This window comes from Taeniopygia guttata, chromosome 1A, assembly GCF_048771995.1.
Source record: "Taeniopygia guttata chromosome 1A, bTaeGut7.mat, whole genome shotgun sequence".
In the NCBI taxonomy this organism is placed as follows: domain Eukaryota; kingdom Metazoa; phylum Chordata; class Aves; order Passeriformes; family Estrildidae; genus Taeniopygia; species Taeniopygia guttata.
In genome coordinates, this window is record NC_133025.1 from 2,416,097 (window position 1) to 2,443,243 (window position 27,147).

At 49.7% G+C, this 27,147-nt stretch overlaps 1 protein-coding gene across 5 annotated transcripts in view; it reads left to right on the forward strand.

Annotated features, from left to right (window-relative positions):
- Window positions 1–4,090: 4,090 nt before the first annotated feature.
- PLXNA4 (plexin A4) overlaps window positions 4,091–27,147 on the forward strand; it is a 467,181-nt gene continuing 444,124 nt past the window's right edge. For 2 of the 5 annotated variants that reach the window (XM_072918518.1, XM_072918521.1), the window contains exon 1: window positions 5,028–5,168. The gene's annotated coding sequence lies outside the window, so the exon portion shown is untranslated. Of the gene's footprint in view, window positions 4,227–4,591; window positions 5,169–27,147 lie in introns of those variants that run through there. The other 3 variants (XM_072918513.1, XM_030289996.4, XM_041720978.2) reach the window with 3 other exon arrangements.

Sequence of the window (27,147 nt, forward strand, 5' to 3'; positions counted from 1 at the left end):
GGATGGGGAATGAGCATCTCTCACATCCCTGGCTCTGCTGGGAAGGGCAGGTCCTCTGTGGAAGTGGCACTTGGCTGGGGAGGTTGGAGTTGGAGCAGGGGGGGTGGAGAAGAGGGGATGGGAAGGGAGAAAACAGGAATAAAATTGCAGCAAAGAGGGGAAACTTGGGCTGGAAACTCTGGAAATCTTCCTGTAACTTGAGGGGTTGGTGAGCTGGTGAATGCAGGTGCTAACAGGGACTGGAGCACACACTGATGGGAAGGAGCTCTGGAGAGTCACACCCTGCAGGTCTGTGTCTCCTGTGAATTGATACGTTTGACCCTGAGACAACATAAAAGGAGATTTTGCTTCCCTCAAAAACATCAAAAAACAAGTGGTCAAAAAAAAAAAAAAAAAAAAAAAAAGAAGGCAAACCTTGCCTCTTTTTGACATTTCATTGTGCCTGTTGAAGGGCTGGGAAGAGGGAGACGCTGGATAACTGATAACATTTCTATTTATAAATATCCTCCTGAAAAATCTGCCCCAGAAAATATCCTCCCTGCAAAGACTGGCAGGGGAGTTAAGGAGAGACTGGCAGGGAGCTGCCAGAGGCTGTGCAAACAAATCAGTGACAGGAGAAAGGGCTCCTGGCTCCCCTCTGCTCCATGCCAGGACACCCTGGGCTTCCCAGAGGATCCAGTGTGCAAACCCCCAAGGCTCCAAGGAAATGCTGGACAAAGCACAAAGAGAGGGTGGCTGAGATGGACCCTCCCAAGAGCTTTTTTTTTTTTTCCACCCATCACCCAAAATTGGTTGCAACGATGCTGCAAAAAAATATTGGGCAAGGCAAGGTGACCAAGTGACTCAATCCTGCTCTTCCCTGCAAACTCCTTCTTGTACATTATTTTTGGGTAGCACTCTTATCTTCTATCAGCACAACCCTTCTGTGGCAATCTAGGGCTTCTCTTTGTTTGCCCTGGAGGGCCTGGGACCTTGGTAGGGGGTCAGAAACCTCCTTGTACAGAGCCCCCAGAGACACTGTCTGTGATCTCTGTCCATGGAAAAGAGTTTTCAATCTTACAGCATGAATTACAAGCTCTGAGTGTTTGATATCAGTAATAATTAAGTGTGGCAAAAGTAAAATTAAGTGTGGGTGCAAAAGTAAAATTTTAGGTTTCTAGATTAGGGGTTCAGAGGGGACAAGATGGAGGAAATTGGGCAAGTCTTGTCTTTTTCCTCATTCTTCATGCCTTCCATGTTTCACTGTGGTGTTGGCATTTTTCTATTAGTTTAAGCTAGGAACACACTGTTCAACATAGATAATAAATATTAGCACATTATTGTAAATATAGCACACATAATTTCTAGTATTTAATGTTTGTAACATCCCACTAGGGGCAGAGCCCCACACGCTGCCCTGCAGGACAGACAGGGCAGCAGAATGTGTTATAAATAATCAAGAATAAACAACCTTAAAAACAACACAAACAAATTATAGCTTCTTCTCTAACAACAGAGCAAAAACCCAAAAACTTTATACAATCTCAAAATCATCAATACCACAAATTCCGACACCCTTCCTGAAGCTGGCAGCGCTGCCAAAATCCGAGAGAGTGACACCCCTGAACCAAGAACTGCTCTTAGGGGCAGAGCTCACCCTGTCCCTCCCTGGGGGTGTCACAGTGACCACGCAGAGCCCTGGCCCAGCTTTAAACCAGAATTTCCCACCCTCCACAGCACGATAAAGCCATCCTTTGTCAGCAGCAGGGATGGTGACAGATACCCAGGAGACGCCAATTTTCTTTCGTGTATCAACAGAGAGGGACAAGTTGGAAGGACTTTAATGAGCAGAGGGAAGAAGGGGGGAAAAAGAGACGTGGATGAATAAGATTTTGAGTTAGCAGCCCTCTCCCCGGGCTGTTTTTTTTGAAGGTTTGGGGATTTTTTTCTTTTTTTGCAGCTGCCACCCAGCGCTGTCGCTGCAGGTGGCGCTGCGATGTTGGGTTTGAGCACTCGCTTCAGCCCGGAGCTGCAACAGCTTTCAGCCACTTAAACACCGCGCTGCTTTAACAAACTTGTAAAATGGCGGGGGAAAAGAATAATAGAAAAATCCCCGCACAAGCTAACTTAGATTTTCGGTCTCTCTCTCTCCTCCATTTTTTTTTTTTTTTAATTTTAAAAAATTTAATTTTTTTTGTTTTTTTTTTTTTTTTCTCCCACTTGGCTCGTCCTCTGTTGTTGGAGTCTTCAAGTGTACAGGTGGATGGTGCTGGCACAAAAATAGGTGTTTTCTGTTCTTTGGGTGTTGATGGAAGCGACTCCTGTGTGCCACTGTGTGTGGCTCAGGTAATAAGGTAAGAAAATAAAGGATTCATCAGTGAGGGAGGAAGAACAGAGGGATTCAAGGAGGCTGCTGGCACATTCGGGGGCAATGGGGGATCTTTAGGGGCAGCAGGAGGGAAATCAGCTGTGTGAGGTTGTTTGGATGGAGACCAGGATTTTGCCTCATCCCGGATGATGCTGAGGCAGCTTTGGTGCTGCTTGGTTTTCCCCCTGGAGCAGAGCAGGGGGTGCCCAGCACCTCTCTGGGAGAGGGAAAATATCCACTGAATGACACCAGGGTGAGCCTGAGCCTTCCTTGTCCTTGTCCTTGGGCCCTTTTGCTGTAGAAATTCCCAGGTCAGGGGAGGTCATTTGGGTTTTCCAGCCCCAAACCCTTTTCCGCCCCCGCTGCCCTGTTCATGAAAAGGCCCAGAAATAAAGTCTCATTTGTCACCCCCTCCTTCATGAACCCAAACAGCACGGCCATCTATTGACTCGTGCCATTGTTTTAAGAAGCAGAAAGAACTGGTATTAATTTCTTCCTCCCCACCAGCTCGCGGGAAGCAATCTGGGCATATCCAGATTATCCGTGTTTAGCGGGACAGGTTTTCAACGCGAGACTGAATTTCCTTGAGGTTTTCATATGTTTTTATTAAATGGAGCTGCGAGGCAGGCTGGACACTCAATAATACTGTAGCACTCAGAGCAGCAGTGATCTTTAGAGGTTACTAACCTGCCATTGTATCTCTCAGATTCCTGTCTCGCTCCTCCGTTGTCATTTCGCTGTGTTATTACTCTTCAGGCTTCACATCGTATTCATTTCTCTGAATGAAAACAAATGACTCCTTGCGAGAGGTAGGAGATAAAGAATAATAAATACATTTTATGCACCACCTTAAAAAAAAAAAAAAAAAAAAAAAAAGGGCTCTGAATCTCCATCCATCCATCAGGAAATGTAAACCGGAGCTCAGGCGAAACACACACACAGGCGCGCTCACAGGCGGGGAGATAAAACTTGTTTTAAGGAAAACATGATATTGTTTCTAAATAAATAGCTTGGAGGATGCAAATAGACAGCCCCCGGCCCCCGTGCTTTGTGGCATAAATTTAAGATAATTAAAAATACTAAGCTCGGATTAAGCCTGATTTTCTGTCAGTGGTGGAGGCTGTGGGGAGGAGGAGGGGGAGTCCTGCTGTGTTTGGTGCTGCACGACCCCTGGAGAGGCAATTCCTGCCGCTGATCTCGGCTATGGATTGCTGTGGGTGCTGGGACCCCCTTTCCCAGGTTCCCCCTGCATCCCTGCTGGATGCTTTTGCTTTCTGCTGGGGAAGGGGAAGCTGCTGGGTCACTTTTCTCCCCGGCTTGAGCACGGCCAATCCCCCAAAAGCAGAGGGGATCACCCCCAGCTGCTTCTCCTCTTCCTCAGACTTTTGTGAGGTGCTCATCCTGAGGAAATCGGGGTGCAGCCCTATTGCTACCAACACCCTGAGAGCATCCCTGCCCTTCCCAGCATCTGCTGCCCGCTCCGGGGCTGCCTCTGGCATCACCTGCAGGGGAGTCTCACTCACGGAATGAACTTTTGGGGTGCGGTGTGCCGCCCGGCAGTCTGGGGGACACCAAACTCAGGCAGCTTCTAAAAAATATATTTATTTTTTTTGGAGGTGGGGGGATGGCAGAGACGTTTCCCAATTAGCCCAATCAGGCTGGAGATCCTAGGTGTCAGTAGTGAGTAGGAGCGAGGGAAGGCACCGGAGGAGGAGGAATCCAGGCAGCCGGAGTTGCAGCCCCGGGAAGCGGCCCCGCTCCCCGTCCCTGTCCCCATCCCCATCCCCATCCCCTGCAAACTTTAGGACGAAGAAAAGCGCCTTGGGGGACCCCCTCCAGAGACAACCTGCGCTCCTCCGCCTTCTCCCCTCTGCCGGAGGTGGGTGGGCTGGAGAAAGGAGGAGCAACCGGCCACTCTCTCTGCAAAGCTAAAAAAAAAAAAAATAGGAAAGAAAGAGGAAAAGGATAGAAAGGGCTTTTTATTATCGCTTCGATTTTTTATTAATTATTTTTTATTCCCTCCCCCGTGCATTGGGCTGCCGTTGCCACAGCACTTTTACACCTCTCCGGCTATTTTATTTTTTAATTTTTTTTTTTTTTCGGAAAGGGGTGTGTGCCTTTGCGTGTGCCTGTGTTTGCAAAAGAGCCTGGGTGTCCAAGCCGGCTCCGCAGCCACCATTGGAGAGGAGGGTTGGGGAGGAAGGGCTGGCTGGCGAGACAGCCGCAGTGCGAGCCCTGCCCGGCGGGCGGGAGGCCGCGGAACCGGGCATGGACTCGTAGCGCATCCCCTGCCTGCATCCCCTGCCTGCATCCCCCTGCCTGCATCCCCTGCCTGCATCCCCCTGCCTGCATCCCCTGCCTGCATCCCCTGCCTGCATCCCCTGCCTGCATCCCCTGCCTGCATCCCCGCTGCCCGGCTCCCCCCACTCCTGGCTGATTTAGAGGCGGGGTGGGGGGGAAGGGCTGGGGGAGGGAGGGGTGATTTGGGGGGGGAGTGAAAACTGGAGCTGCGTTTGCCCCCCTCCATTCTCTCCCCCCCCCAACCCCCGGCTCTGGGCGAGCCAGACACGGTTTGCCCAGTGCAGAGAGAGGGGCTCCGTGTTCCGCCTCCGTGGAGTATTTGGGATTGGAGAGAGGCACACACGCGCACACACACACACACACACACGCACACAGAGACCATCTGCAGTGTCAATGCGGCGCCTGCTCTGAAGACTGAAGTGGGGGGAAAGGAGAGGAGAGAAATTTAATATATATATATACATATATATATGTATATTTACACCAAAACCCACCCAAAGCAAGCGAGGAGCATTCCCAGGTAAGGAGCCCCCCGCCCCGCCCGGGCAGCGGGGGCTGCGGGAGGATGCCCCGGAGGATGCCCCGGAGGATGCCCCGGGAGGGCTGCAGCGGTACCTGCCCCCCACACCTGGCGGCAGTGGAGCTGGGGGGCTCTGGGAGGCGCTGCTCCCCATCCCCGGGTCCCGGGAAGGGGGTCTGGGATGGAGGGCAGGGACCCCCGCGGACCGCGGGCTGAGCCGGGGGGTTCGGGCACGGCCCCTCCGCCCCTCCCGGCCCGGTTTGGGGGGGATGCCGGGCGGGGAGGGGACGCGGTGTCCCCCTTTCCCGAGTCCTCGATGGCTTTTTCCCCATGCACAAGGCTCAACTTTTCTCCCCGGAGGTAGCGGCTCAGCCCGTCCCTCATCACCCTCGGCATCCCCCGGCTGCGGGTTTTCCTCCTCTCGGGGGGTATTTTCCCCCTTGGATGCTCCGGAGCTCTCCTCGGGCGAGGGGCTGGAGGCATTTGCAAACTTTTCCTGCTCCCGGTGAGGTTACAGCTGGACGGGGCTGGAGGCAGAGCCCTATTCCCGGGGAGGATAACACCTCCCGGGTGTCCGATGGATGGGGACAGGGGCCAGCCCCGGTGGTGAACACCTAAGAGGGAAGGGCAGACCCCCTCTCTTCCCTTCCTGCAAGGTGCTGGAGACTTTTCCTGCCCAAATCCCGGCTGCGGAGTCAGCGCTGCTGAACCTCCCTCCTTTCCCTCGGTGCATGTGTGCGCTGCAAGCGAAACCTGCTTATTGATGCTCTGCGTTTATCACATATATACCCTTAAATTATGTAGACCGGGAGAAGTGATCTAAACACCGAGCCGCGCGTTGTTCTGGTGGAAATCCACGTAGTTTTGGTGGAAATCCACGTTGTTTTGGTGGAAATCCACGTTGTGTTGGTGGAAATCCACGTTGTGTTGGTGGAAATCCACGTTGTGTTGGTGGAAATCCACGTTGTTTTGGTGGAAATCCACGTTGTTTTGGTGGAAATCTGATACTCCGGCAGCAGCTGAGTTCCTCGCAGACAAACAAACCCGCTTGCTCAGCCCCGGCAGGGCTGTTTGGGTTTGTAGCTGCTGCTCCATCCCCAGCCCGGAGGAAATCCTCCTCCCGGGGCTCCATCTGCTCCCGGTGCCGGGGAGGGATGCGGCGTTCGCCGCGCTGGATGCGGGGGTAGGACCCGCAGGGTTCGCCCTGCTGGGAAGGACCCGGTGAAAGGCGTGGGTAGCTCCGCACCTCTCCCAAAAAACTTCCACACCCCACGCTGCTTCCCAGCCCAGCCTTGCGGGAGAACTCGCTGGAAGCGCACCCGCTGCCGGGAGGCGATGCCTGGGAAGAGAGATTTTGGGAAAAACGAGGGGAATCTGGAGCTCCCCCAGTCGCGGGGTGAGTGGTGCAGAGGGGAGGTTCGCACCGGGATCCCCGAGACTGCCGGGGGATGCTCTGGTTCCCTGGGAACAATGACGGTGCCAGGGGATTTTTGCTGGCAGCATTCTAGGGACTCGTGTTGAGCGTGCACAGATATTTTGGAGGGCGGAAAGCGTGCTAACTTGTTTTCTCTACCTGCCCTCTGTTTCAGCTGGGTGCTGTTTGTAGAAATCCGCGAGTGGGCAGGACCAGCGGGGCACGGGGGGCACGGGGGGCACGGGGGGCACGGGCTTTGGCGTCTCTGTGATTTTAATTACGGCGTGTGCCTCCCAGCGTGGGATTAGTTGCTTCCTAAGCCTCTGGCTGGAGGTGCAGGGGATGCAAGCAGCGTTTTGCTTGTGGTATTTTATTTTATTTTATTTTTATTTTTGCCTGGGGAAGTGCGTGTTTGTGTGTTTGTTTGTTTGTTTGTTTGTGTGTGTGGGATCCTTTGCTAAGCCGGGCTTCAAGCGGTGCAACAGATGTGTGTGTGTGTGTGTTTGCTTCGCGTGTGCAGCCAGGTTTAAACACGCAAGCCCAGCTCCGGCACGAAAACCTGGTGCTTTTCTCCCCTCCTCTGCCCAGACCCACCCTCCGTGGGGGTGTCTCCTTCCCGAAAGGACCACTCCAAGGCTTCTTCTCCCTCTGTCCCATCCTAAATGTGTGGCGCTCGGCGGTATGGATATCACGCGAAATAAATGATCTAAGCGTTGTTTATGTCCAAGACGGGTGTTTTAGAAGCCGGGCTGATAATCAATCACGGTGCTGGAGGCAAAATTCGCTTGATGATCGGAACTGCCTGGCAGGCACCGAGGGCTGGTGTCAAACGCGCAGCCCGGCTGGGGAGGGACGCTGCCAAGCCGAAGGGAGATGCTGAACTTCTCCGCAGGGAGAAGGAATATTTGAGCTTTTCCTCAGAGGATTCACCTGGCAGCATCCCTCCCTGCAGCGGAGTGAGCCTGGCGCTCGGCAGCCGGTGGGTGAGGCAAAGCGAAGGGCTGAGCGGAGGCAGGGCAGGAGCGGCTGTGGCAGCCCCATCCCGGGGGGCTTTCATAGCAATTCCTCCACTTTCGCAAGCTTGAGGAGGGGGAGGAGAGATGCCGGCGCCCCTTTTGTGTTACATCTTTTTCCTTTTACTGAACCGCTTTGTCTCTGCCTCCCGATGCCGAGGGGCTGCAGTCAAACCAAGCTCCCTCTCCCCATGCCAGGGCTGGGTTCGTGTGAAGAGCTCGGCAAGATCTGACGATGCTCGGGGTGTGCTGAGGGTTAACGCCGTGTGGGAATCGGTTTCTTGTGAGGAAGGGATCCCTGAGCAGCTTCCCGCAAAGCTGAGAAGGATGCTGGCACTGTGGGCTCCACGCTGGGATCTGACCCGGGGACGGTGTCAGAGGTGGGGCTGCAGAGTTTTGGGGTCAGCAGTGCCAGAGTTTGGGGCTCGGCAATGCCCACATGTGTTTTGGAGAGGGATGGCGTGCTGTCCTGGGAATCATTTGGCTCCTCATGATCTATTTATTATTCATAACCCCTTTAAAGTGGGGTCCCACATAGCTGAGACTCCAAAGTCTCATGTGCTGCCCATGAGGGGGATGCATTTTGGGCTGTGACTGTCCCCCCTAGCAAAGCTCTCAAACTGCTTCATGCTCTAACAAAAAGCATCTGGGGAACCTTTCTGGCTCTCTGAAAGGCTTCAGAGAGCTCTTTCTTACTCCTTCCTTCTGCCTTGCGAGACTCAGGGAAGGGACAGCAGCGCTGCAGGCGCCCAAGGCAACGAGACTTCCCGTCTGTGCAGAGTCTGGGCAGCCCACTGCCTTTCTGCAGGGCATCAGTGATGAGCGTGCTTCCCTGCGTGACTGTCTTCCTCTGAAAAGTGCTTTATATCCCTCAGCTTTGAGCTCCCAAGGAGCCTGTGACAAAAAGAAAAAAGAAGAAGAGAAAAAAAAAATTACGTAGCGCTGCCCACATGTTTTTCGCTCAGGCTCTGAATGGTTTTAAAACACAACTCCATTCCCGTGGTGTGGATTGGGAAACTGAGGCACGGGGTTTTAAAGCATAACCACTCACTCAGTTCTCGTGGTAAGGATTGGGAAACTGAGGCACTGACATGCAAACAGCTCAGTCCACATTTATTGATGAGGAATTCTCACTCACCAGCCTGAAATGAGCCCCCAGTGGGACTCGGTGATGAGAGCAGGGAGTGGTGCCCTGCCCTCCAATCTGTGCTTCAACAGCCAAGAGCAGCCCTTGGACAGAACAGGACATTTTCAGGATTGAATTTTTCCCAGCTAAAATGGCAAATGGGTGCTTTGAAGTGAGAAAGTATCATAGAATTGTGGAATTACAGAACAGTTTGGTTTGGAAGAGACTTTAAAGATCATCTAGTTCCAATACCTTGTCATGGGCAGAGACAACCAAACATTTTGGGTTAGAGAATTGGCCTGGGAGCAGCTGTGCTTTCATGGATCTCAGTCCCAGTGCCTTTAAAATTTGCTGCAAAATGTTTTAAATCACCTTTGGGAATGGAGACATCATTGCAAAAATGACGTGCTGAGTTCCCTACAGCCTGTGTGGTGATTTTCTGTATCTGGCATTCTCCCTTGGGGTTTTTTTGAACTCATCCCAAAGAATAGTCTGGGTGTTTTTGTTGGTGCATGAGCTCTGTTAGTTTGTCTCATCCTCAGGGGGCTGAGCAGCCACCCAGGTAAGAGGTGCCAGCTCTGTGTCCCCTGCCAGAGCCCCCAGTGTCATGTGGCACCTGTCCTGAACCCTTTCCTTGGTAAAAACCCCTCTGTGAGCCCTTAGAGATGCTCTGAAGGCCCTGAACAGTGGTTTGAAAGCCCAGTGACCACTTCATTTTACACACCTGGAGCCCTCCAGCTCCACCTGATGTGAACATTGCCAGGGACACGCTCCCTTCCAAGGGGATTCCTGGAGCCACGGAGGAAGCCAAATTTTTGCTGAAATACAGCGTTCCCAGCTGTTGCTTCCTCAAATACTAATGTTTGTAGAAGACACAAACTTCTCAGAGCCTGAAGAGCTGGGGGAGAGCAGTGACTGGGTTCAAACCTGTCAGCAGGTGGGTGTGACCTTACCTGAAATCACTAGAGATAGAGATCATTTGCAGACTCTGTCACTTGCTTTTGCTGCTGAGAGGGTTTCTCCCCCTTTAAAAAAGTGTTTTTTTAAATGCTTCATGCAGTGAAACAGAAATCCAGACCCAAAAGTCCAGTGGCTGAGATTCCCAGGTTTCTTTTGCATTGGGATAAATAAAAAGTCCTGCTGAGCATGGCAGGACTTGCACTTGTGACCTAAATGGGAGATGTTGCACCTCTGATTCTCCTGCTTTTCATGTCTGATCTCTGAGTTTCCTTCCATCTCTCTTACCCACACACTGATCTGCTGGGGCTTTCCCACCCAGCCACTGGCAAAAAATTAATGGGATTTGAATAAATTTATGGCACTTGAATTTGCCAGGACGAATGTGTGGCTCTAATGCAGATAATACAGGTTAGATTTCCACTACAAACATTTGCATGATCTATACCCACACCTTTCCCCCTCCTCTGCTCTTCTGCAAGGGCCAGAGGGATAAATCTTGATCCTGGGTGAACTCTCACAGCCAAATGCACGAAAATGTTTGTGAAACAAGGCTCCACAACCTCTGTGTTATTCCTCCTGGAGCTTAAAACATTCCACAAGGGAGGAAAAGTGAGGCTGGTGAAGGTGTTTTATTCCCAGTAGTGTTTTCCTGGGAAACAGTGAGGTGATGCTGGACTGGTGGCCACTTGTAGATGGTTAATATTTATATATTTGCTTTTTTTTTCTGCATGAGGAACTGGCACTTGCTGCCAGCAGCCCCCTGATGCTCATTCATGCTGAGCCTCGCTGGGGACTGTCCGGGCATTCCACTGTTTGGTGACTTGATCTTAGAGTTATAGGGATCAGGGGGATGAATGAGCAATAAATTACAGCCTGGATGGCTTCATCCTCAGCAGTGACAAGGCTTAAATTAAAAATATCTTGCTGGGATGAAGCACCAGTAAGTCAAGCTCTGGTGTTGTGTCAGTCTGGGCTCTGCAGCGCGAGCTCAGCCCCTGTGGAGCAGGAACAGGAGGAGCCCACCCATCGATCCCCAGCTGAACTGGGAAATTCCACGTTGTTTCTCCCATCAAATGTTCTTCCTTTCCTTTCCTTTCCACCTCTTTCCCCACCCGAAGGGAGGATGGTCACGCTGGGAAGTTGGGAGAAGCTTTGTGGATTCGCCGCACGTGCGTGTGGCCCTGTTTGACTTGGTTAGAGCATATTTGATTGTGAAAAGGGATTTATTTGTTTTTTGTGACAGGGGATTTGTCTATAATGTAGTGCTGGAAAGAAAACTCATTTAGAGACTAAGGAGGTGTATCCTGTTACAATTGCCTATTGATGGAATAGCAAGTGCTTGGTGTGCTACACAGCTTCATTTTACTTTACGGAAACTTACCCTGGGCTGCCAAAGGCAGACTTGGATTTGATGGAGAGCTGTCCCAGGGCTCTCAGTGGGTTCCTTGGCTTCTTTTTTCCCCATTTATCAAGTGGGGGAAGTCTCCTAGAAGTGACTGTCCCTTCAGCCATCACCTAATGCTTGCTTTGCTCTAATGACCTTTAGAAATCACTCACTCTTTGTGGAGGAGTAAAACCAGGCGGGGTCCTTGTTGGGAACTCACTCACCAGCCTGAGGAATGGCATCATGCCCATGGATAATGGCCACTGTCCCACCCCTGGGCAGTGCCACTTTCTTCTGCTGGCTTTCAGAAGTGCTGAGGAACAGGAGGTTCCATATTAAAGGCAAAGGTTCTGCCCCCCACAGCCCTGGAATACAACGACACCAACTGTGGAGCAAATCAAAAGCTTGGATTTTTCTTTAATGGACACTCTAGAGAAGAAAAACCCACAGCCAAATTAGGCTTGTGTGCCTTAGAAAAAATGTTTTTGGGCTGTTTTGGGAAACTCCTCCTATTTGTCAGGGTTTTGGTCTTGCTAATTTCTGGGTCTTGCTAAAAGTTGAGCAACACCTGGAGTTTTTAAGCTGGGTCTTGCTAAAAGTCAAGCAACACAGTGGAGTTTTTAAGCTGTTCTCCTGAGATGTGTAAGTGCTGAGGGGTTGGTATTTGCATGGATAATTTTGGGCGTCTCCTCCTTTTGGTTGTGATTCACCTTTTGCACTGTCCCCTTCACGGTGCCCTCCTGGCTGGACAATGGGGTGTCCCCTGTCACAGCCTCCTTTCCTTCCAGCCCCCCTGGACCCCAGGAGTGATTTGGGGGGTTGCAATGACCTGATACACGGTGCTTTTGAGATCCCTCCTTGGATCCCAGGAGTGATGTGGGGGATTGCAATGACATCGGTACCTGGTGCTTTTGGGACTCCATACCCCAGTCACCGCTTGGATCCCTGACTGCTCCTCTCCAGATTGTCCACACAGCTTCCCCAGGGACAGGGACAATCTGGAGGGGCACTTCTTGCTTTAAGTCCATCTGTGCCACCACTGAAGCCACCTCTGGGAGGGCAGTTGCCTCCTCACCCTGAAGACGGCGGGATGAGCTCTGAGTTCTCCTCCCGCGCCGAGCTGCTATGGTGATGAGTTGCTATAGAAACACATATTTAGCATTATTATTTATTATTGAAAGGTGCTTCTTTTCATCCCTTAAAAGCAGGGTTGTGCCCAGCAGACCCCTAATGCTGGGTGTGGGACTCTGCCCACCCTGTCTGTGTGGGATGGGGGGTGAAGCTTCCCGGGAATCCAGGTTTATCCACGCTGGAGGCAGGGAACCGTGCTGTGCTGGCCCAGCGGGCTGATCTGGTTAAACAAATCCCCCAGTTTGTTCCCGTCACAGGTCCCTTCCCTCCTCAGATCCCTCCTTTGGAGGGGGATTTGAGCGAAACGTTTCGTTCTAATGAGCTTACTCATTTCCAAACTGGTAATCGCCTGTCACCATTCGGGGCTGGTGGCATCGAGTTCTGTGAGGATGACTCCTCATCCAGCACAAATGCACCTCCTAGGCATTGCCTGCTAAATACCTGCTCTTATCTCTGCCTCTGCTGCTCCTTGATGTTTGCTGGGAAGCTCCTGGGGTGCTGCCCTGCTCTACTGAGCCCCCCCTGGATTTGGGCACCCCCATGGCTCTGATGCCCTCATCATCACTTTCCAGTGTCCATGGGTGGGTAGATCCTGCTTTTAGGGGTTTTGCTCCCCAGGAATGGGTGCAGGGGGTAGGAGCAGGTTTTCTCTGTAGCAGGGACCCCGTTTATCCAGCACGTCCATTGGTTTTGGGAATGCTCAGGAGGTGCAAGAGGGATGCAAAGGGGTCTCCTGCCTGCAGCCACTGGATTCACAGCTTCCCCTGGAAGCAGCCAGTGCTGCAGAGGTGGATCTTCAAGGAAACCTCCCTGCTTCCTTCCTGCTGTCCTTGACACCCTGTCACAGCCCTGAGGATGCTGCAGTGGCTGCAGAGGGGTGGCTCGGTGGGGACAGGAGGCTGTGGGTGGATGGAGGGATGCCCAGGAGCACTGGGAGGAGTGGGGCTGCTTTTCCTCTCTGTCTGGGGTAGGGGAGGGCTTGGCTTGGCTTGCAGCAGGGATTAGCTGTGCAGTTCTTTCTTGTTCCCTGGAAATCGCCTGGTGGGGGAAAAGAAAAAAAAAAATGGAAAAGGAAAGAAAAAAAGGAAAACAACACAGCTTTTCTGGATGCTGAGTTAACAACTGGGAGGTGAAGTTGCAGGGCTGGTGGAGCAGCTGAGGGGGTGGCTCAGCCCCTCCTCTCACACCCTGCACAGGTGCTGCAGGTGCAGGGCTGCGTTCAGCTGCAGGTGCTCCCCTGGGAGATGGGGTGGGGAGGGATGCAGGAATGGCTGGACCACTGCGGGATGCTGGCTAGGCAGAGACTTGGGCTTGGGGAAATCTCTGCTGCTGCTGCTTGTGGGTGAGTTCCCTGAATCCACCTTTGGTCTCCACCTTTGAGGAAACAAAAGGAGGTTCTTTAAAGCACCCCCTCGGGCAGGAATAAAACATCTTCCTTTGCAGAGCCGACTCATTGCTTGAAGTCGTTCCCTTTGGGCTTTGCATTTTCCTTCTTGGAAGCTCTGCTCCCTGCAGGGAAGAGAAGAAAATTCCTGGGGTGAAGGAGCAGGGCTGAGGGGGATGGGGGGGGCCTTCCTGGAAAGTGTGGGATGGAAATGGAGAAAGGGATAAAGGGATCCAGTGTAGGGGCCTAGGGGTGAATGGAGACCCCTGTGACCCCTGGTGTAGGATCACATCCAGCCTGGCTCTGTTGTAGGGATGGTTGGGAGCATCCTGTGGGGTGGGAGGTGCTCCTACATGTCCTGCATGTGCCAGCCCCTTCTCCTGGTGAGGGGAGGCCACCAGAGTGGGGTCTGGGGGGCTGGCTGTGTCCTGGTTGGGCCACCCTTGTCCATGTGGGTCTGGAAGGTTTGGGTTTCCTTCTAACACCCGCTTTTCCCACTCTGAGCTGCACCATCTGCTTGGATATGTGTTTTGGTGAGGTCATCCAAGTGATGGAATGGATTTGGGGCAGATCTGGGAGTCCCTGTGGATCCCACCAGCCCTGAGACCATCCAGTCCTAGGTTTGTCTCCAAAAGCCCGCTGAGGGTGGAGTCATTTTGGCCACCTTTGCATCCCCTGGCTTTCCCTTCCTGGTCTCCAAGGTCACTCCCAGAGATCAGGAGCTGCTCACCTGGGCTAGGCAAGGGCAGGAGGCACCTTGGAGCTGCACCCTCTGCCTGGGTGAGGGATGGAGAAGGGAGGAAAGGCAGGTGAGCCATGGCAGGAGCTGGGTATTTAAACCAGCACCCCTTAGAGCCACTCAGGAGGGATTTTTTTCCCCTCCTTTATGATGGAGTTGCTGCCCTCACCTGCCTCAGCAAGGCAAACACTCAAGGGGATGCCCCTGAATGAAAGCACCAACTTTTAGGACAAATTTCTCTCTGCATAATGTCTCAAAGAAAGCGAGGAGAGGAAACAGCAAGCAGGCCTAATTAGGTAAGTATTCCCCATTAGGAAGGGGAAGGAGCTATCAAGTCGATTTCCATTTCCTTCTTATTTTACATGCCTGATTTTTCCGCCTCTCCAGGAGGCGGTGTGTGAAGTAGGTCTCTCCTTAGCTTGGAGAAGTAAATAATCAGGACACGGCAAACTCCTGAAGCTCTTCCCAAAGCTTTCCAAATCTGGACTAAGCTGAGGATTTTTAGCATCTTCAGCAGCCTTCCAGGAGCTCCCCAGCATCCGTGAGACCTGGCAGGGACTTGTTTCTCCCCTCCACACCGGAGAACCAAGGTGGGCAGCAGGACTGGCGTATTCCAGATGTGTTCTGCAGATGTTTCTCCCTGTTTCACCTGCTCTGCGTGGAATTTCTGCTCTCCTGGCTGCTTCCCAGGATAAACCCGTGTGTGAACACGTGGAGGTGCCTTGCTGCACTGGGAAATGTGGTTGGAATCAGCCCCTAAACCACCACCCAGTCCATCCCTACCTGAGCCCAGTGTGTCCCCATGTCCTCCTGGCCGTGCTTCACCCCCCGTGTACCCAAAGTTGCTCCCCTGGCTGCGCTCTCTGCTGCCTCTTAGAACAACACATTGCAGCGTGGGCTGCAATTATGGAGCCATCAACGGGTTCTTGTGACACATTTTGGCGAGCCTGGGGACGCTTTGTGCACCAGCCTGCGAGGGAAGCTCTCTCCTCCCTCATTTTGCTGCCTCCCCCTGCTCCAGAGTCTGTAAGTGGTGTTATTAAAGGCTGTCGGGAGCTGCTGTCATTGGCACAGTCAATGGCTGACACAAGGCAGCCCTCAGACTTTGACTCATCACACACACACGCTTTGCAATGCATGAGCCACAAAAAAAGCCCATTTCTCACAAGCATCACCCCTTCCCCAGCTGCTTGGGCCCTTTTCTGCATTCATTTCAGAGAAGAAGCCTTGATTGTCCTGCAGTGTGAGGAAGGGATTGGAGTTGCATCATGCTGCCTGCACGTTCCCAGCTCTCTCATTATCTTTTGCTGGAAGTTGTGATGCCTTTTTCCCTAAATACAACTCCATGCATCCATATATATAGATATATATATGTGTGTGTGTATGTTTTATACATATACATAAAAATACACATTTATATGCACATTGCTACACACAAATGCAAACTGCACATGCTTTGGAAATGCCAATCTGTTCACCCTGCACTTGTCCCAGATCACTGCCAATTTTCCCTCACAGTTCAGGAAAGGTTTTCCAGGTCCAGATTTTTGGAGAAGGAAGAGCAACCTTGTTGCAATAGCTGGAGTTAAGAGAGATTTAGACAAAAAAAAAAAAAAAAAAAAAAGAAAAAAAAAGAAAAAACAGTTTTCCTTTTTCTTCCAGCATCCCTTGATCAGATGCTGGTGGCAGAGAGATGTTTTTCAGCTTGTAGGGAGGAGAGGGAAGAAAGAAAAGAGTTTGAGTTTTTCCTCCACCACAGAATTGGGAATAAATAGAGCAAATTTGGACAAACCTTTGTGTCTGGGAATGTGCTCCAGTTGAGCTTGGCTGCCTCAATGCTTTTCAGAAGGTGCTGGTCCTGCTGGTGGCAGAGGAGTCTCTGAGGGGCTCTCAGGGGTAGGGGATGATGGTGCAGCAATTCTCATCCTCCCCAGTAGCTCATCTGGACCCTGGCCACGAGCACTCAAGTGGGGCAGCACGAGGTGCCACAAGCCTGGAGGAAATCCCAAGCAGATTGGAGCTCCATGACAATCTGCTTTTCTGCTTTCCAGTCCTTGGCTGTGCTTGGACACGTGCAGATGTCTCCCTGCCTCCTGCTGGTTGATGCACAGGGTTCTCTGAGCCACATTTCCCCTGTTAACAGTCCTGCTGGCCACTCAGGCTGCTTCCCTGCCCTGCCTCCCTGCTCTTCCTCCCTGCCCTGCCTCCCTGCCCTGCCTCCCCTCCTTCTGGGTATTTGTGTGGGAGGGTGTCTGAGGCTTCTCCAGTACTTGCACAAGGTATGGGAAAGTGGCTGTGAGATGCTTGTGATGCCTCAGTTTTTAGCTTTTATATTTTTCAGATTCTGAGCTGCTTTAGTGTGTGGGTCTGGCCTTCACATTATGGATGGTGAGCTCTGTGCACAGAGCAGGGAGACAAAACAATTCCTGCTCCAGCTGGGCACCAAGGACAAATGATCCAAATCTCAGCCCAGGAGCACAAACACCGTGGGCTGGAGAGAGAAAAACAAGCAGGGTGGGACTGCCTGGGCTAAAGCTGGAATGGGACAATGAACTCCAAGGTGCCAATGGAGCAGAACTGATCCCAGGGAGAGCCCCCGGGAGCGCTCGTGCATTTTGGGGCCATTTTGGTTCATTTGGGTGCAGCCCTGGCTGGGCTCTGGTGCTGCCCAAGGTGGATCCATGGAGGAGATCCTTTAATAAATCCCGAATTTATTCTTTAGCTCTGCCCAGCCTCTGCTCTAGGTCAGATTCTCCACAAAGCATCACTTGAAGCCTTTTCACTCGGTAGTTTTCACTTGGTCATTGTCTTCTCTCCTGCCTTGCTTCTCCCTCCCTGGGAACACAGGCAGCAGAATCAGCTTTGGTTTATAAAAAGCAAAAAGGTCTCCAGGTGCAGGGTTGTGCTCACCTGTCTCTCCTCCACTGCTCTCTGCCAGTGGGTGACTTCTTTCACCACCCATAATTAGCCTCTCCCAAGGTCTCACTGCTGCTGGGTTCAGGCAGAAGGTTTTACAGCCACTGCCTCTTCTCAAACACAGGAAAAAGAATCCCTTCCTCAGCTCAAGAAGCAGATTTTAAACTAGTTCCTGCTGCTGCTGAGGCAGGGTGGCTGCAGGAGGGGCCCAGCCCAGCCCGTGGCAATGCTGGGGATGGAGGATGTGTGTGTCAGGCTCCCCAGGCAGAGGAAGGAATCAAATATCTGCCCTATCTCAAATGCCATGCTGGGCTCCTCTGGGACAGAGTTATTGGTGAGGAGGAAGCTGACCTTCTCCTGTGTTTATGAACTGAATCTCTGGTTCACTTTGGGTTTGATTTCTCCCCCTCTCCTCCCTTTACAGAGTGCAGTACTCCATTTCAAATGAAATAACATTTTCTTCATTTTCTCCTTTACTGGGATTTTTTTAAAGTGGTGCTTCCCTCAGCTTTCCATGCTTTACTCCTGGCTTTTCACACTAAGTTTCTTGCCCATGTTTTTGGGGCACCAGGGATATTCCCCTGTTACAGCTGCAGAGGGTGAACAAATTCTCCTGGAGCTGGGAAAACACATAATTATTTTAGTAGTCAGACCCCAGCGAGTTTGAGAATTAAAAATTCTCCTCTTTTCCCTCAGTGCCAAATGGATCTCTCCTTCTTCCTCCTGGCTGACTTATCTCCAGCCTTCCCTGGCACAGCTTTTGCTGCAAATCCTTTCCTGCAAGGGCAGGTCTTGAGCATATATAGAGCAGCCAGTCCTTTGGAGCCCCATTTCCTTTTCCTTCCGCTTCTACCTGTGGAGAGCAGGTTTTTGGAAGCTCAAGAACTCTGTCTCTCCTGTGCACAGGTCCCTTGGAGATATTTGAAGGCACTTTGCTGAAGTTCACAGGTGACTTTTGAAAACCTTGGCCACTGCATTCATGTGTATATATATAAATATATATAAATAAAATATCTGTTCTCTCTTCCCTCCTGTTTTCTTTCTCTGTCAGGAATCCAGCTGTGCAACATGTGGCACTTGTAGGGCTTGGAAGTCAGGAAGATCAAGCAAACACAGAGCTTTCAGCAAGAAGAGATAAATTTCCAGAATAAATTCAAGCCACGTAGGCCCAGTCTGTTTTAGTTTTAAAGCCCTGCTGGTAGTGATGTGTGGGAGCTGTACATATAAAGCCAGGGAGAGAAGAAGAGTTTATTTGTATTATTTCTGGCACCTTGGTAGAAAGAAAACCCCAGTTTTGAGTTCGTGGGGCTTGGCACAATGTTTGTCTGCATGGTTTGGGGCAGGAAACTGCCTGTTGAGCTCTGCCTTCGTGCATGGCTTGAAGGCAGAGGGAAAAAGGGAATTATCTATCCTGACTGTTGTAACTGGAAGAGGAAAGCAGCGGATTTGTGGGGGTGTGTGGGATGCAGATGGCCCCAGAGGAGAAATATCTTGTTATTAATAACCCACAAAACTGTGATAGCGATTTTCCACCTGCGCGTGCTGCCGCGGTTTTTATCCCACAGCTGGGAGCTCCCTGCTCAGGCAGCTGCTGGGGGTTCCCTGTTTGCTGCAGAGACAGAGGATTTGGGGCAGGATTTGGGGTGTTGAGCCCTGACCATGGATTGGCTGCAGGGCTTTGGTGCTGTGCTGCTGGAGGGGTTTGATACCGACCTGGCAAGGGAGCTGTGTGCGCTGCTGCTCCTTCAGAGCATCACAGAATGGCTTGGGGAGGAAGGGATCTCAAAATTCTACTTCCAGTTGCCCTCAGGGATGCTTTCTACTAGCCCAAGGTGCTCCATGCTCCATCCAACCTGGCCTTGGACACTCCAGGGATGGGGCAGCCACATTTACTTGCATATATTTTGTAAGTTGTAGTTTTCTCCTTTAGGAGGTGATGGCAAATTAGATCCACTTGGTGAAGAAGCCAGAAAAGCAGTGTTAAATTCTTAACAATTTACAGGGATATGGGAGTCCAGGGCTTCCCTCTGGCTGCCCTGGAAGGTCTGGGACCCTGTCAGGGGGTCAGGAACCCCCCTGGACAGAGCCCACAGAGACACTGTCTGTGATCTCTGTCCATGGAAAAGAGTTTTCAATCTTACAGGATAAGTTACCAGCTCTGAGTGTTTGATAAGAGTAATAATTAAGTGTGGCATGGGTGCAAAAGTAAAATTTTAGGATTCTAGATGAGGGGTCCAAAGGGGACAAGATGGAGGAAATTGGGTGTGCCTTGTCCTTTTTCTCCTTCTTCATGCCCTCCATGTTTCACTGTGGTGTTGGCATTTTTCTGTTGGTTTAGGCTGGGGACACACTGTCCAACGTAGGTGACAGATATTGGCACGTTATTGTAAATCCAGCACAGGTAGTTTCTGGTATTTAATGTTTGTACCATCCCACTGAGGGCAGAGCCCCACACGCTGCCCTGCAGGACAGAGCTGCGGCAGGGCAGCAGAACATGTTAGAGATAAACAGAATAAACAACCTTGAAACCAGCACAGACCAATTATGGCTTCTTCTTTGGCAGTGGGGCAGAAAGGCAGAGACTTTTTACAGTCTTGGGATCACCAATACCACATATTCCGACAGGTCAGAAGGGATCTTAAAATTCTACTTCCAGTTGCCCTCAGGGATGCTTTCTACTAGCCCAAGGTGCTCCATGCTCCATCCAACCCGGCCTTGGACACGCCAGGGATGGGGCAGCCACATTTACTTGCATATATTTTGTAAGTTGTAGTTTTCTCCTTTAGGAGGTGATGGCAAGTTTGATCCACTTGGTGAAGAAGCCAGAAAAGCAGTGTTAAATTCTTCACAATTTACAGAGACATTTCCTCTTTAATCTTGGGTTTCTGTCAGGCAGTTTACTTCCATCACAAAGACACCACCAATTAGTTCTTTCCACTTCTAGGTCTCTTAGTAAAGGGGATTATCTTGTTACACTCCCATGTCAACCAAAGAAGAATAGAACACCTTTTCTAGAAACAGTTGTATTTTACTACCCTGAATATTGCAAATTTGGGTAGAACTGACTTGTATTGCATTTCAATAATTTGAATTCAATTAAAAGAAGCCTGAAACTATGGCTATCTTTTATTCTTTCCACTTTATAAAGTTTCTTATGTCAAAGATACTTTTGAAGTCATTCATAGCTGATAATACTTCTTTTTACAGTTGTACAGGTTTACAGTTCAGCTCTTCTCTGGGCCACAAATATCTCAGAGAACATTTCTTCTCTGTTCTGGGGGCACTGGCATCAGACTGGGAGTGACTGGGATCATACTGGGAGTGGCTACAATCCTACTGGCTCTGTGTACCCTGTGCCACCCTGTGAAGCCTCACCATCCTCACAGGGAAGAATTTCTTCCAAATATCCAATCTAAATCTGCCCTCTTTCAATTTAAAGTTATTCCACCTTGTCCTGTCTCTTTCTTTTAAAAAATCTGTCTTTTTTTTTTTTTCTATTTACTACTATATTTTTTGCTTTACTAAGGTAAAAATATAAACCCCTGGATGCATTCTCCAGCTGTAACATTAGAATGCTAGTCTTCTATATTTAATTTGAGAAAAACTAAGTAATTTTGGGAAAAGTTTTTATTTTTTTTTTCTTGGTCACAAAGAGAGGCTGTGCTATACCTTACGTTTGACTGGAATGTTTAGGATCTGCACATTTTTTAATGTTTAATTTCTGAAGTTACAGTAGCGTGGTGACAAATTCTATATCTTAGGTGTTTACCAATAACATAAAAAGCACAACAGCACCCAGCACAAAGCACTGCTGTTTTCAGACTTCATTTCCATCCCTCTTTCCCTCTGCCTTTTTCCTCTAATCCAAACTGAAGCATTACAGGCTCTAACTCTTGAGTCAAGGGTAAAAATCAGCCCAGCCCCACGCCTGGGTGATGCCTCACATCACTAAAACCCACCTGCAGCCAGTCCCAAGATGTGTCCCAGCCACACAGAGCCAGGAGAAGCCCCTGGGAGCCAGAAGAAGGCTCTGTGTCCTCCAGCCCTGCACCTGAGCCCCGGGGAGGTGCAGCACAGGTGAGGCTCTCCAGGAGCAGGGAGGATGCTCCTGCCTCATGTCCCAACAGCTGTGACTGCATCCCCAAGGAGAAAGACTCCAAATTTAGACACCCACTGCTCCCATCATCCTCACTCCAGCTATCCTTTTTCCAGAGGTCTTTGGCAAGGGAACAAGAACAGTCCCACTCCTGCTTTTTCCAGACCCAAAGCCAGAGACCTCATAAATCGGGAAAGCTGGACAGGACAGAATGCACATCCAACCAATATGATTAATGCAGCGTTCTCCCCTTTATTAGTGAGAAGATGGCAGTTTTTATACACTTCCATATAGTTTACAGTTTACAAAGGCACTCTGATTGGCAAGCTAACATTGTTTACCTTTGCCTCAAGGTGGTCAAGCTTTTCACACTGCAGCTCTATTCTAATTCACACTTGGATAGCTCATTACTTTGTACCTTAACATAATTTCTAACTGTGCCACAACTGAATTCTCACTGTGTCAAAGGCTCCCAGGCCCCACCAAGGCCACTTATCAGGGCCTGGTCTGAGGGGTAGCTCAATGCTCACTCTGAAGCTCTACCCTAATTCACACTTGGATAGCTCATTACTTTGTAGTTACCTTAACATAATTTCTAATTGCGCCACAACTAAATCCTTACTGCATCAAAGGCTTCCAGGCCCCACCAAGGCCGCTTATCAGGGGCCTGGTCTGAGGGATAGCCCAATGCTCACTCCAGACATAAATCATGCCCTCTTTCTCTCAGAAATTCTGTAACAGCAGAGGTTTACAGCTTTTCACAGGCTTGTGTGGCATTCCCAGTGCAGCTCTGGGGTCCTGTGAGGTGAGGGAAGAGAGCAGCAGGTCCTGTTTTGGAGAGAGTGGAGAGGTGGAGGCAGTGGCAGGTGAGGCGAAGGGGCTGGAGTGCACATTGGTACAGTACTTGTGGGTTTTACTGTTTTAGCACCTGGGTATCTGCTTAATAGTGTTTCTTCAGCTCTTAAAACCTGTGTTATCAAGGTCCCCATTTCCTCTGAGCAGGATTTTATGAACAGAGGTGACCTTTGCACGCCTCCCACATTAAAAACACCTCTTGTCTCAGCCACAGGTGCCTTTATCCTGTGTGAGCAGAGATGAACAAAGCAGATGGTGTTTGGATCTGGATTAAATTAGAGTTTTGCTTGCAGCTGGCTTTGCAAACAAATAACTTTTTTCTGGATAGCACAACCCAGATCTCAAACCTCTTACTGCAAACTAAAGTGTCCTTTGCAGCTCACGTGCCCCTCTCTGCTGCTGGGTTTCTGTGTAACACCTGTCCTAACACAGCTAATGCTTTGTGATGATGGATCTGCAATTATGAGGCTGTGCAAACAGCTAAAACAATTGCATCACCCTCCCTGTGGCTGCTCTGGGGTGATTTGTGGAGCTGCTGATAGCACTAGGCACGATCTGTGCAGATGAAGGGTCAGGTCCATGAAGTGCAGGGCACCTGCAGCTTCCATCTGTGTCTGAGTGGACCAGGGGAGATATTTATGGGAGGAAAAGGAGAGATTTTGCCTTTTGCAGCAGCAGCAAGCTGCCCACATGGAGCAGAACGTGCTGGCAGTGTCTCCTCTCCTTGCTGGTCAGTGTTGGGGAGCACAGGGGTGATCTGCAGAAAGCTTTAGCAGCAGAGTAGCAGGAGCAGACACCTCCTCCCTTCCTCCCCCCGGCCTCCCAGGCTGGGTGCCAGCAGCAGGGCTCTGCTGTATCATTTCAGGACATGCTGGATGCATCCCTGCATCCCACAGCTGAGCAGAGTGACCACTGAACTATTTAAAGTCGCTCCAACGCTGACACTTGGGTGTGTAATGCAAATTCTGCTGATGCTGGTAAAGTGCTGGGGCAGGGGATGGATTTAGGACTGAGGGGAATTTATCACTGTGAGCACTTTTGGGTGTGTGTCCCTCAAACATGCACCAAAGAAGATAAGAATAGAGAAAATCAGCGGTGAAGGAAGGTGTTGCATGCATGGCTCTGCAAAATAAATTTGTTGCTGTGACACTGAGCTGGGAATTCAACATGTGGGATGAAGATTTGTCTCTGCTTTGCTGGCTCAGTGTGACCTTGGGCAAGTCATAGAATCACAGACTAGTTTGGGTTGAAGGAACCTTAAATAATTTTGAGCAGGGACACCTTCCACTAGCCCAGACTGCTCATGAGGATCAAGTTCTTCTCCTCCTCTGTTGATAAGCCTAAGTGTTGTCTGATTCATCCTAGGAGCAGTGGAAAAAGCAAAACTTCTCCTTGCAGTATTTGTGCTATTAGATGTTCAACTTAGTCAAATTTAGACAGACTTTTAGCCATGGCCACAAGAGAAGGAGCATCCTGATTTTTCCTCCCTGCTCCAAAGTGTGCCACCTTTTCAGCGAGGCAGCAGGAAGAATAAAACTGAGGTCAAATATAGGGAAAAAAAAAAAAGTTAAAATCAGTAACTTGCAAAAACTTTTCCCCTAATTTAGTTCTCAGCATTGCCCAAGTCATTCTGAATGCAACTTTCCACAGAGCTGGTAGCCTGAGGCAAACACCGAGCTCAGGAAATTGTCCCCTGAGTGGTTCAGGTCTGTCAAAGTAATGAGAACCTTAAAAGTGAGCCTTGGCACAGAACATGTCAGACAACCTGAGCTGTAGGTGTTGCTGCTAATGCTTACTGGAATTATGCATGCACACAGTGCCCTGCATGGGAATTGCATCATTTTGGTGCAAAAATAAATGTGTCTGTACAGGATGGAGTCGTGTATGTCCCTGCAAACACAATCTGTGTGTGTGTGTGTACATCAGCTCCTTTCTAATCTGCCTGTTAACAAACAGAGGATGTGATTATCTCCTCACCCATGTGAGCACTGTTCTATCTCCTGCCTGCCTCTGATCCTGGCCATAGGTGTCCTGGCCAGCTCAGCAGCAGCTCAGGATTCTCAGGCACGATTTGGGATTACTTATCCTGCAGCAACAGCCGGGCTGGGCTCTAAGAATAACTTTCCATTGGCCTTTGGATGTGTTGGCAGTAGCTGGGATTGTGGGGACAAAGTTGCTGGGAGAGAAAATTAACAGCAAATTAATAATACTTTTACCATGTTTTTTTATTTCTGCAAGAGGGAATTGAGTTTTGCTGCTGATTCTCTGCTTTTGTGGTCCTCCTGTGTCACCTGGAAATTGGGACATCACGGGGCAGTGGTGGGATAGATGTCAGACTGCTTTTTATGTTTTCTTTTCCCTTGAAATGCTCCCAGAGCTGTGGCTTATCAAGGCTTGTGTCCACAGAGCCTCATTAGAGCTCTCAGCACAGAGAGTCCTTCCCCAGTGCTGCTGCTGGGCTGGAAATTGGGTCTCAGCTGGAAGTCTCTGCTTGGGCAAACGGGGGCTCTCCATCAGTCCTACCCCTGCTCCTGCCTTTTGGCTCAGGAGCAGCTCAGCTGCCCTTCAGCCTGCTCAAAACATCCAAGTCAAGTGGGGACAGAAGATTTTTTAACCAAAATGCTCTGAGGGGAAGCATCTGAAGAGGACTTAGGTCTGATCTTGGGTGTTTCTCCTCAGGGAGCATCCTGCTCTGGAATGCAGCAGCTGCGCCGTGCCCTGGTTCATTTTGAACATCACAAAAAGTACTGTTATGCCAGAAAGGTTAAAAATTATAAACAATTGTAACACAGTTTTTATGGTATTTGTAAGGGAAAGCCAAGAAAAGCATGCAGGAGGTTAGTATTAGTTAAAAAAAAAAAGTCTATTTGGTGCTGTATTGTTTGCAAAGGAGAGGCTGTGCTCTGTAGCAATCTCCTATCTGCAGAAGATGCCTGGAATTTGGGACTGGTGAGCTTTGGGGCAGAAGTATGAGCTTTTCATCCTTCTGACACCCCTCCAAGAGCTCTTTCCTCTTTCTTTGCTGCCCTTGGAGGCAGCAGGAATAGATTACTTCAGCTGACACGTGCGAGTTTTGAACATCCAGATTGGGACCCAATTGCCCTGGGTGCTACAGGAAGATGAAAAAAGATTCACCTGACCTCATCTGACCTGCTGGAGGGCTGAAAGACAGGGAGCAGTTGGTGGAAGAGCTGTCATGCAGAAGGCAGAGGGATAAAATGAACAGCACATGTCTGCCCAGGAGGTTCAGGGTGCCTAAAAAGCCACCCAGAAGAATTTAGGAATTTGGTCAGAGTTAGGAAGTGCAGAGCAAATAAAACAAGGAGGTATCTAAAAGTTTCTTTTTCAGCCAATATCAAAATTCTGCTAATGGTAGCAGTGAAGTGCAGCTTTTTTTTTTAGGGTTGGGAGAGCAAATGCCAGTCAGCAGTGCTGCTTCCCAGGGGTGTGTTGGACTGGAGATCTGGCTGGGATTTGGGATGGCCCAGCCATCCCTGTTTCATGGGGCTCACTCATCTGCTCCCTTTAGCCACTCACAGGAGAAGCTGAGGACGAAGAATTTGCTGTGTCAGATCTTTCCCCTGGCTCCATCCAGAGCTGGTGGCTGCTGCTCCAAAAGGGGCTGGATGCCTGCCATAAATGAAAGGAGGAAATTTTATGCTGAGTAAAGCATAAAGAGAGACTCTGTTCTCACCTCTGCTGCAAAGCCTGCACCACTGAAGAGAAATGATCACACCTCTGACTCTCCCTCCCAGCAGCACAGTGCTGCTAACAGCATTTTCTTTATGTTCCCACTCCTGCTGCGTGTCCAGCGCATTTCCTGCGAGCTTTGGTGCAGTTGCAGGATTGATGGTCCTTCCCTGGGGGATCCTGGATCTCCAGGAGCACACAGCTGTGCCCTGCACCAATCATTGTAAACTCTTCATTTGGAAGAAGTTCCCATCTGCTGTGAGCCAGCAAGTGCTGGGCACTGCTAACTGATGCCCACCTGGTTTGCAGAGTGCCTGATCCTGTGCAGCAAATCCACTGCTCTGCATCCCTCTGAATTTCCAAACCTTATTTTTATATATTTTATATTTGATATTATATATATTTTTATATTATATATAGTATTACTATATATAATATAAATATATATACTATATATACTATATATAATATATAGAGAGAGTATATAATATTATATATATATAATATATATTATATGTATTATATATATAATATATATAATATATATTATATATATTATATATATTATATATATTATATGTATTATATATTTTATATATATATAATATATTATATATATTACATACTGAGCAACCTGGCCTACGGAAGGTATCCCTGCCCATGGCTGGGGGCTGGAACAAGATAGTCTTTTAGGTCCCTTCCAACCCAAACTGTCCAGTTTTTATCTCCTTTTTTGCCAAGGTTGGGATTAAATGTGTGAGGTGATATTTCTTGTTTGGACTCAGATGTTTATTAGTTCTTATCTACGTTACAGTCTCACAAACTGTGAGTTCTGCAGCACTTCAACAAACTGAAAATGGAGCCCCATCTCTCTCTCTACAAGGCTATTTAAGGCTAAACTGTCCAATTAAGAAATGGCACCTCAATTATTTTCACTTTTAACCCAATAACCAACCACTCACACCCCTCAATGTGGACTTTCTCATCTAATTACACAAAACCACCCAAACCCATGGAGAAGGAGGTGAAGAAGAAGGACCAGCCACTGCCCCAAAACCTCCATCTTATTTTATATCTATTCCTGCATTCTAAACCCGTAAACTCTGAGTTTCCCAGCCTGTGATATCACACACTTCTATCCAAACTCCACCCCCACAATCCCAGTGCTGCCATTCCATTCTGGAAGCTTCTCCACGGCCTCAGGTCAGTGCAGTGTTCTCCTGGGGTCAGTGCCTGGCAGCACAGAAAGTCTGGAATTCCCAGTAACCAGG